Genomic DNA, 10,048 nt, shown 5'->3' with positions numbered 1-10,048 from the left:
AATCTCGGCTTCAGCACCTGTGAAAACAAACGCCAAAAGTAAGATCTCACAAGCCAACAAGATACTTTATTCTCATTCTTTTATCAAAAGGGGCGGGGGATGGAGATGAGTTAATACCGCATCTCACGATGAACATATGTGCCATCTTCCTGCGAGCCCTTCAGGTAGCACTCATACCGGCTGCTGCAAGAAAGAAATCTTCCCAGTTCTTCCGAATGATAGTGATGTTTCCTAGACACTTGCCAAGTGTCAGATTACTCCCAAAACAACATGGGAAGACGGTCAGAAAAGTATTGGTTTCTAATGAACCCACGCCCACAAGGTTTCGGTTAACCCAAAGCCACTTTCGTTGCCAATTTTTCTTTGGAGCATCTTGTTCAGAAATCAACTGACAAATGCCCTTTCTCTTCGCTAAAGTGCGGACTCCGGAATTCGTACTCAAACAGAAAAAGTAACTAAAAACCCAGAAAGTTGGTACCTAACCCAAATATCAACAAATCAATTCAAAACCTACGATCTTAATGATAGCGTCGGTGGTTGTAACAACCCGAAATTCATATCTCTAATTGTAACCCTTCTTGCGACTCGTTCCGATTATCCAATCGCCGTTTTCGGTTTCATTTTCGATTTCGGAATTTTATTAAGTAATTATTGTATATTTTATGTTATGACTTAATAAGTGTCTTAATACCCTTAGAACTCGTTCTAACATCACATATTAATGATCGGAACATTTCTAGAATCAACCATATCGAGTAACGGCAACTTAATCGGGTGCGACCAAAAGCCCCGTTTAACGTTGGTATCGGGTAGAATTTCATCGTGTCCAAATCCCGAACACTATTTAAAGTGTTCTAAGACTTCATTTTGAAGCTTTTTCTTCATTCTACAACTATCACCCCAACCTCTCTCCTCAAACTAGAATTAAAGGTCCAAATCTCAAGTTTAAGGCTTCAAATCTTTGAGGTAACTTCCCTAGCATGTTATACAAACTCTTTAGCCTTCAAATTCGAGTATAATCTATGGATTAGGACCATTATCATGTGTTTACGGCCCTACAACTATACTAGGCCGTAAACTCTTTTTTAAGGGGTTTTTGAGCAACAAAACCCTTCCAAACCTCAACTAGATGTTAGATATGGCTAAATGACTTTATGGAATGAGCTTATAATGCCTTGAAACATGATTTAGAGCCTTATTTAAGAGTTTACGGCCCTGGAAGGTGTCTAGGCCGTAAACTCTAATTTAGAGGGTTTTTAAGCCCTTAAACCCTTCCATGGCTCAAACAAGACTTAGATATGACTTTTAGAATATTGGAAATGGACCTAGAACACCTTAAACATAAAATTTTGAAGGGTTTGTGTGAGTTTACGGCCAAGGCTTGTGATTGGGCCGTAAATTCCTTAAACAAGGGTGTAAACTCACTTCTAAGGTGTTAGAAAGCCATCCAACACCACCAAAAGCCTTGGAATAAATCATAGGACCAACCAAAAATAGTTTAAGGGCTTTAAACACATCAAAACCTCACATATGAGAGTTTAGGGCCATAGAACATGCCCCATGGCCATGAACTCCAAAAAGTGTGTCCATTTGTGCCCCAAATTCACTTCAAGGCTTGTAGGAATTTTTAGAATCACATGTGATTATGTTTGAAACATTAAAACACTTATTCAAGGGGGGTATTGAGAGTTTATGACCATAGGCTCCATGCCAAGGCCGTAAACTCCCTTAAGTGTGTTATATGATGTTTAAAATTTATTCCAAGCCTTAGTTAAAATTATTCCAAGCATTTCCAAGTGTCAATAACCATTTGTGACCCTTTTAGCACCATAAACCACCCCACCATGAGTTTACGGCCGTAAACTCATGGGGAATGGGTTTTTAGGCCGTAAACTCCATTAGGGAATTTACTCTTGGGGAGTAAACTCAAATCCCAAGTCCCTCGCTTCAATTCCCGTCCGTAGATGTCACCCGGGTCACTCCAAACACCCGTTTTGAGGTGTTTCCGCTCATTGGAGTGTAATATCATATCTAATTAGAGTTTATGAATTTAATTAGATATATTTGTATACCATTTCATATTACATAGGAACCTCGCGTGTTATCAAGCCTCGATTCGACGCCTAACACCCGAAATCGACACATTTCAGCGTCCGGTGAGTTCATACCCCTACCCTTTTTCCGTGTTTTTCACTGTTTTTCAGGGGGGGAATACAAGCAAAAGTACAAATATATTTTGTACTTAAACTAATTTTCAATTCAATGGTTTATTTACTAAATGTCTTGATTGTGATAACTGATGTTTTGAACTGCATGTTAAATACAGATTTCTTTTAAATATTGTAATTATATTGTCTTTTGTAAAAGAAATCATACTAATTATAACTAAGTACGAATACGAATAACGAATATAACTAATAGGATAGAACGAATGTGAATATGAATATAACTAAGTACGAATACGAATAACGAATATAACTAATAGGATAGAACGAATGCGAATACGAATATAACTAAGTACGAATACGAATAACGAATATAACCAATATGATAGAACGAATACGAATAGGCTTAGGACTACGAATGCGAAATAACGCCTTTGGATGACAGCAAGACTTTGATTATACAGCTAGTGTACGCCTTGAATGTCACCAGAGTTCCAAATACGAAAGTACGCCTCTGGACCTCTACTGAGTTTCGATTACATCCGCCTCAAAATGTCGACAGAGATACGAAAATACAACTAATGTACTCTTTTGGAATCCACCCGAATAATCGAAAATACTATAATGTACGTTTCTGGTGAATCCAAATATACGAAAATACAAATAAGTTTGTAGTTTATAGTCATACGAATGTAGTATATCTAGGAGTTTAGAATACTTAACTAATACTACACATATGGTAAGTACTAATACTTTGAAATCAAACCTAAGAACCAAACAACTCAACACATAGGAAAATATGGGATTTTCCTGGGATAACATAACAACTAGTAACGAACTTAGAATCAAATAGCCAATTCAACACATAGGAAAATATGGGATTTTCCTAGGATAACATAACAACTAGTAACGAAGTTAGAATCAAATAGCCAATTCAACACATAGTAAAATATGGGATTTTCCTAAATAGCATAACAAAACATAAGCGAATAAAGTATCAAACGAATAACTAAAACTATAAGGAAAATATGGGATTTTCCTGGATCGACATAACCAACTGTTTTTGAAATTGTAACAAAAGATAACTAAACCATTTTATAAGAAAATATGGGATTTTCTTGAACAATAACTATTTCAGAAAATAAAGGAAACTCGTTCTTCTCAAAACTAAACTGCTTATGAACTCACTAGCTTTATGCTGATTTTCAAACTGCTTGTATTCTCAGGTCAGTGATAGACAGGTACACAGCCACCTTTTGGAGAAGACGGAGCGTCTCGAAGACTCGTCTTTACTTTTGTTCATATTACATATGTAAAACACTTGTACAACTTTTCTTTTAAACGGATGTAAACAATATTATGTAATGTAATGTTTTGTGATTACTACTTTACTATGTGCATTGGATTTGATACTCAACATGGAGTCAACCCCGGAAATGTTTCCGCCTTTGGTTTTCGGGGTGTGACAGATTGATATCAGAGCCCTTGTTTATAATGAAATGGTATACCAAAGCTTACATGGTATAAGACTATAAACATTAAGGGGTCTAAGTGCTCTGAACTAAAAGTATACTCTACAAATATAAGTATTTTCTAAAGTATACAAGTATACCGACCGTCGAAATCCGTAACTACAAGTAGAAAAAAATATAAGTAAATGGGTGTTGTACGCTGCGGTTAAACCTGGGCAGTTATGTAGTCGTGTCTACGATCAATACAGCCTGGCCAACTATATTCATTCGAGACACGGCCAACATGTGCTTGGGAGTGACTGTGGTATACGGCATGCCTAAAACTTACCCTAATACCACAAACATCGAACCAGTGTCGTAACAAATCACGAAATACTATGGGAGTATTTCTCGAGCCAATCCTTTGTAGAAATCTTCGTTCATGCATTGTTCTTTGATCATTCCCTGAGCGATAATTTTCCCGCTTTGATAACTCTTTCCTGCTTTATCGCTTGTTAGCATATATCTGTCATATCTCTTGATCCAATTCAGAGGACTTATCATCCTCTCTTCGTTGATCTTATTAGATCAAGATGCCTCCAAGAAAGAAACCCAGCTCCAAGACCAACAACCCTCCGCCACCATCTCCTCTTCAAATCGATCTAGAAACTCTTCAAGCAACCATTTCTGCTACAATATCAGCCCTCCTACCTCAATTTAACCCCAATGGTTCAGGAAGTGGTTCCCAAAACCAAGAAGGTAATCAGGAACACCGGAAGGAGCGTTCCTATAAAGACTTTATGAACGCAAAACCCACATTCTTCGATGGCACAGGAGGTGTCATTTCTCTAACTCGGTGGTTAGAGAAAATCGAATCTGTTTTCGAGATCTGTGCCTGTTCGGATTCCGACAAAGTAAAGTTTGCCGCCTGTACCCTCCTCGATAAAGCTCTGACTTGGTGGAACGGTCGAGTCAAATCCCTAACTCTACTTGTAGCTAATGCTATGGGATGGGAAGTTATGAAGGAACTACTACGCACGGAGTATTGCCCTCGGGGTGAAATCCAGAAGCTGGAGCATGAGCTATGGAACCTGAAGATGAAAGGTTCCAATATTGCCTCTTACACTTCAAGGTTTGATGACCTGGCACTCCTTTGTCCGGGAATGGTTACCCCGGAAAGCAAAAAGGTAGAAAGGTTCATTTGGGGATTAACCCAGCTAACAAAAGGGAACGTTATAGCAGCAAAGCCAGATACCTATGACAGCGCCAAATGTCTAGCGCAAACCCTGATCGACCATAGCGAAAACCAAGAAGAAGCAGATGCCACTCCTGAGCCAACAGAAAAGACTGGCGAGAAAAGAAAGTTTTGGAAAAAGAAGAAGAAGAGTCAGTCTTCCCCAGAACTCTCGAAGAAACAGCAAATAGTGGCAATCCACGCTGCCACTATCCCTGCTGTTGTTTCTGTTCTCAATTCCACATCTCAAGCACCTGTCACCGGATATGCCGGTATCCTCCCATGGTGTAACCGTTGCAGCTACCACCATCGCATCCCTGGCCCTTGTCGTGCAAAGTTTTGTAGAAGTTGTGGCCAGGAAGGTCACCTCGCACGAACCTGCAAAACCCCAACCCCGTCAACTAGTCAGGCTTCCGGAGCAGGTATCGGTCAAACCTGCTACAATTGTGGAGAGGTCGGACACTATAAGCGAAACTGTCCGAAGACAGTAACATCTGGCAACACCGGGAGAGTCCTAACCATGGGACAAGAAAGGACAGTCGCCGATCCCACCGTTGCTACAGGTATACTTCTCTTTGATAAATCTTGTGCCCGTGATCCTTCTCGATTCTAATGTTGTAAGAATTTGCTAATCATTCATTCAAATATTCTTCTAAACTAAATCCTTCATTTATAATCGAAACGTGTGCCGTCGAAATGACCAAATAGTGAGAGAGAGAAAACGTTAACGCCATACCCCTAGATCGTATCCTTAATGCGGATGAATATTCCTTTCCATTCGATCTAATGGTAAATCTTTCATTGAAAGCTTGATGCAATCTTGGCATGGAATGACTGAGTCTAATTCACGCTGTTGTTCTTGTCTTTGAAAGAGTCGTCCATCCGAATCTATCCCTGACCCGACTCTCCTAATCTTTGACATCAAACCTGAATCCAACCTTTACATCTTCGTGCATTAAGCTTAGAAAGTTTTCCATGCATTCCTCGACTAAGTGACACTCGGAAAGCAAAAATTCTGCAGCTCCTTCCCTGATGCCTTTCCTGAAAACTTCCGAAATTTCCTTCCGAACGTCTAGCCAAGTCTAGTATCGACCTAATGCTTTGGAAAAGCGAAATACTTTCCTAGTGATTCAGTAGACTCTTCGCAACCCTTGTGGTATCAATTCCGTAACCTTCAAACTTCGATTACTCTCGGAACCTAGTAGCATCCATCTGATACTTCATGCATCGGTCTTTGAGAAGTATCTACCGAACGAAATCAAGACGCGTCCCGATAGTGAGGGTTCACTAAGACGTCAAGCGAAGACCCGAAGCAGTAGATTCATCCTCGTATCTCTTTTCACTTCGTGATCTGTGTTCAAATCTTTGAATTTCGGGACGAAATTCCCTCTAACGGGGGATAATGTAACAACCCGAAATTCATATCCCTAATTGTAACCCTTCTTGCGACTCGTTCCGATTATCCAATCGCCGTTTCCGGTTTCATTTTCAATTTCGGCATTTTATTAAGTCATTATTGTATATTTTATGTTATGACTTAATAAGTGTCTTAATACCCTTAGAACTCATTCTAACATCACATATTAATGATCGGAACATTTCTAGAATCAACCATATCGGGTAACGGCAACTTAATCGGGTGCGACCAAAAGCCCCGTTTAACGTTGGTATCGTGTAGAATTTCATCGTGTCCAAATCCCGAATACTATTTAAAGTGTTCTAAGACTTCATTTTGAAGCTTTTGCTTCATTCTACAACTATCACCCCAACCTCTCTCCTCAAACTAGAATTAAAGGTCCAAATCTCAAGTTTAAGGCTTCAAATCTTTGAGGTAACTTCCCTAGCATGTTATACAACCTCTTTAGCCTTCAAATTCGAGTATAATCTATGGATTAGGACCATTATCATGTGTTTACGGCCCTAAAACTATACTAGGCCGTAAACTCCTTTTTAAGGGGTTTTTGAGCAACAAAACCCTTCCAAACCTCAACTAGTTGTTAGATATGGCTAAATGACTTTATGGAATGAGCTTATAATGCCTTGAAACACGATTTAGAGCCTTATTTAAGAGTTTACGGCCCTAGAAGGTGTCTAGGCCGTAAACTCTAATTTAGAGGGTTTTTAAGCCCTTAAACCCTTCCATGGCTCAAACAAGACTTAGATATGACTTTTAGAATATTGGAAATGGACCTAGAACACCTTAAACATAAAATTTTGAAGGGTTTGTGTGAGTTTACAGCCAAGGCTTGTGATTGGGCCATAAATTCCTTAAACAAGGGTGTAAACTCACTTCTAAGGTGTTAGAAAGTCATCCAACACCACCAAAAGCCTTGGAATAAATTATAGGACCAACCAAAAATAGTTTAAGGGCTTTAAACACATCAAAACCTCACATATGAGAGTTTACGGCCATAGAACATGCCCCATGGCCATAAACTCCAAAAAGTGTGTCCATTTGTGCCCCAAATTCACTTCAAGGCTTGTAGGAATTTTTAGAATCACATGTGATTAAGTTTGTAGGTTATAGTCATACGAATGTAGTATATCTAGGAGTTTAGAATACTTAACTAATACTACACATATGGTAAGTACTAATACTTTGAAATCAAACCTAAGAACCAAACAACTCAACACATAGGAAAATATGGGATTTTCCTGGGATAACATAACAACTAGTAACGAACTTAGAATCAAATAGCCAATTCAACACATAGGAAAATATGTGATTTTCCTGGGATAACATAACAACTAGTAACGAACTTAGAATCAAATTGCCAATTCAACACATAGGAAAATATGGGATTTTCCTGAATAGCATAACAAAACATAAGCGAATAAAGTATCAAACGAATAACTAAAACTATAAGGAAAATATGGGATTTTCCTGGATCGACATAACCAACTGTTTTTGAAATTGTAACAAAAGATAACTAAACCATTTTATAAGAAAATATGGGATTTTCTTGAACAATAACTATTTCAGAAAATAAAGGAAACTCGTTCTTCTCAAAACTAAACCGCTTATGAACTCACCAGCTTTATGCTGATTTTCAAACTGCTTGTATTCTCAGGTCAGTGATAGACAGGTACACATCCACCTTTTGGAGAAGACAGAGCATCCCGAAGACTCGTCTTTACTTTTGTTCATATTACATATGTAAAACACTTGTACAACTTTTCTTTTAAACGGATGTAAACAATATTATGTAATGTAATGTTTTGTGATTACTACTTTACTATGTGCATTGGATTTGATACTCAACATGGAGTCAACACCGGAAATATTTCCGCCTTTGGTTTTCAGGGTGTGACAGTGGTTAACTCGTCAACGGTGAATCCATAGTGATGCACAATCATGTCAAATAAATCTGACGTCGGCAGGCGCAACCTACCTCGAATAGAGGGATAAGAATCTCCACATTCCCTTGGGGATAGTCGTAAATCGACACCCCTTTGTGGGAATCATTACACCATGCTCTAGCAAGAAACCGAAATGGTCTTGCAGAAATTGGAACTCCTCAGTAGTAGAGACTCTACCGTAACAGCCCATTATCGAGAAAAAATGATCGATCGAAAAGAAAAATTCTCGAAATGCCCGAGTTGATACAACGAAAGTGAAGAAAGGCGGTAAGGATAAAAGGTCTTTGAAAGGAGGAGGGGGTTTAACGGAAAAACTGATATCACGAATTGTCTCACAATGGAACTAACATACATTGACGGCACTTTCTAAAGCATGTAAAATACTTGGGATAATCCCAGGCATACACATGTTGAAATATAGGCTCGAATGGTGAAACAATCAAGCCGATGCATACACCCACAAGCCTAAGGGACTTGTTAACGTATCCCTCAGGGAGAACGTCAAAAAAGGAGAAGTCAAATTAACGCCGAGCTTGGCTTGGTCAGATGTGACAACCGTCAAAATTCGAGTCGGTTCTAAATATAACTAACTTAGTTGCACATATAGGCACGACACATACTGGACTTAGTGACTAGAAGCTAAGTTATAACCTACTAGAAACATGGAAACAATTAGAATCAAAGGATAGTGTACTTAGATTTCACATTGATATGTGAACTCTACATCTAATGAGCTGTAGTGACTATCCATATTTGGGTCACTCTTTGACTCGAACACCTTTTCATGAATTATATACACAAATCATGCACTTGACCTAGAAGTAGAAATTAGGTCAAAGTCTCATAGAAACTTAAGTCAAAGTTGAAGACTAGGACTAGTATACTTGATTCCTCAATTTCGCTTGAATCTCGAAATCACTACATAGAATCCCAATAAACTGATAAAAATAAATTACAATCATTATTTATAACTATAAAAGAGTTATAATACCATAATATAATTTAAAGTCTCAAATATTCTATGGATTTTGATATCCAAAGATTTATTAAATCTCAAAACCCTAAAAGCCCTAAATCCTAAATTTTATAAAATTTAACATCAACAATTCTATAAAAATAGTTATGAAACTTATAATATTTTCTTAAAATAATTAAATTCAGGTAAATATAATCAAGGAAAATAAAATTTAACACATTAACATTTACCCTTAATTTATAAATCAAAATTATAAAAACTTGATTTTAGTGCACATTTTATATAAAAATTGAGATATTTTATAAAAGAACTTAACTTTTATAAAAGAAAATGAATGAGAAAGGGGTATTATACTAAAAAAATTCAGATCCTTGTCTCCCCATATCTCTCTCACACTCTCATTCTCCAACACACACACACACACACATCTCTCTTCTTTCTCTCTCTAGAAAACTCTCTCTACCTTCTCTCTAATTTTTTTCTCCAAACACCACTCCATTCTCTCTTCATCCCTCTAAGAACCAAAAAATTTCCAGAAAACAAACCCAATAACACTCCTCAAACACGAAAATCTTCATCATCTTGTCATGTTCTTGAAGGTAAAATCGATTTCTACTTCACTTTTCCTTCAAGTTTTGCTATTTTTCTTACACTTTCTACTTCTTCATCTTCTTCAAACTTGTTCTCTTTTTGTGAAAATGGTTTTTAGAACATCATGTATGTGTTTTAACACCATGCATGTATGATAAACAAGGTTGCATGTTCATGATCTTAGTGCAAAAATCGATTTTAATTATTAAAACATCAAACTCAAGTTATGAGTTTTTTTTTGAAACAAAATTTTGTTCATATATGCATGTCT

The sequence above is a fragment of the Lactuca sativa genome, chromosome 4 (assembly GCF_002870075.4).
Source record: "Lactuca sativa cultivar Salinas chromosome 4, Lsat_Salinas_v11, whole genome shotgun sequence".
In the NCBI taxonomy this organism is placed as follows: domain Eukaryota; kingdom Viridiplantae; phylum Streptophyta; class Magnoliopsida; order Asterales; family Asteraceae; genus Lactuca; species Lactuca sativa.
Note: the sequence above shows the minus strand (reverse complement) of the source record.